The sequence below is a fragment of the Octodon degus genome, unplaced genomic scaffold (assembly GCF_000260255.1).
Source record: "Octodon degus isolate 3935 unplaced genomic scaffold, OctDeg1.0 scaffold00245, whole genome shotgun sequence".
Classification (NCBI taxonomy): Eukaryota; Metazoa; Chordata; class Mammalia; order Rodentia; family Octodontidae; genus Octodon; species Octodon degus.
In genome coordinates, this window is record NW_004524821.1 from 3,085,668 (window position 1) to 3,087,471 (window position 1,804).

Sequence of the window (1,804 nt, forward strand, 5' to 3'; positions counted from 1 at the left end):
TAAAAACAAAATAGAAGACTTCCACATAGATACTCCTGTCATATGGATAGTCATAACTTATTGACTAATTTTTTTGGTCTCAAAGACCCTGATGAGCAATGATGAAATACATGATCCATTAACATTTGTGAGTAGGCACAGATACATTGCCCTGCATCTCCCTCACCAATTTTTTAATATTTAAAATTTCACCAGTTTGTCCTTCATGACTTGGGAGTCATTGTCCTCGGTTTTTCTTGCCCTCTTTGTTTCTGTACCTGCTTTTTCTAGTGCTGTTTCTTTTCTTTTTTTTTTTTTTTAGCTAAAGAGTGACACAGCAGTACTTTATTACGTGACACCATGCAATAGAAGCCATACTTACAGGTGCCTAACCACAGAATGTAGATCACTCAGAAACAGCAGTGCTGGTAATTCAACTACTGATCTTTACATAAAGCAAAAAAAATTTTTTTGGCAGGGGGCACTAGGAATTGAACTCAGGATCTCAACAGTAGCCAGGGAGGTGCTGTACCACTGAGCTAAATCCTCTGACCCAAGTAAAATGGTTTTAAATGGTTTATCGTCTTAAAATACAAGTTTATACTGATTAGAGTTGTTTCCTTTTTTTTTAATAAAAGCACTCTATTGAACCAAAAGTTATGTGGCTTTTAAAAACATTTAACATTTAAAGTGGTATCATGTGCCCAAAATAACACATTCCCTTCATTTACAATAAACGTGTAGCTATGATTAGTCACATTGACATTACATAGGTACTATGCCTAAACCAAATTAAAAGATTTAAAAAAATAAAATACTTTCTATTAGCAATCTGAAGTCAGAGCTCAATAAATAGAATTCTCTCAAAGTAAGGCATCATATCCTCAGTAATTTTTATAATTTAGGATGCTAAAACAGAAATAAACAGGACACGGGGGCGAGATATACACAGAAGTAATTTCATGATTTTCCTCACTTTGATTCTATTGCTTTCTTCTTTTCAGGAGTAAAGTCCTTGACTTCAAAAGTAACAAAATACTTGAGAAGGGCATTCACATCTTCCAGTTTTAAATGGTATTCCTGTGCTATTTTCTCCGCAGTCCATGTTTTGGGATTAAGTTTATGATTATTGAGAAGCGTCAAGGCCTCTACGATGGAAACTCTGCCCTTGGGAATGTTCTTAATATCCACACCAAAGTGCTGGCCCTTTGGCAACCTGAATTCCTTCGGCTCTTGCTGTGTTTCGGCACTTCTTACCACCAGGGATGATGCAGGATCTTTGGAATCAACATATACATCTTTCAGCAATGACAGCAGTTTTTCATTTTTGTTAGCAATTTCTCCCTTAACTTCTGGATGGCCTTGCTGATTTCCCGCTCTGCTCGGTTCTCCAGGTTGAAATTCCTGAGCACCCGCGCCACCGAAGCCCCCATGCTCTCTAGGACATGATGCATCCAGGCTGCAGGCGCACGTGGGTGACCTCCAGGTGCCTAGTGCTGTTTCTTTTCTAGCAAACATCTTAGCTTGGGCAGAACATAGTCTTCAGTGTTTTCTGAGACATGAAGCACACAAGAGAGGGACTCACAAGCCATTTTGCGCAGAAAAATACCATTGGCTTCATGTTCAGTTTATATTGACAATTTAGCTGAGTGTGGAGCTTCAATCAAAACTAATTTTTTTCCATATAAACCACTGAATTTTGATTGCTTTTGTTGAAATGAATTTAACTTAATTATTCTTTCTATATACCTCATGTTGAAAGAAACATGAATTTAAGTACATAACAAACTTTGCGAAATGAATGAGAAGTCATTCTCTATTCCAA

At 37.2% G+C, this 1,804-nt stretch overlaps 1 pseudogene; it reads right to left on the reverse strand.

The window, feature by feature from the left end:
* Positions 1-729: 729 nt before the first annotated feature.
* Positions 730-1,412, reverse strand: LOC101574895 (annotated as a pseudogene).
* Positions 1,413-1,804: the final 392 nt, after the last annotated feature.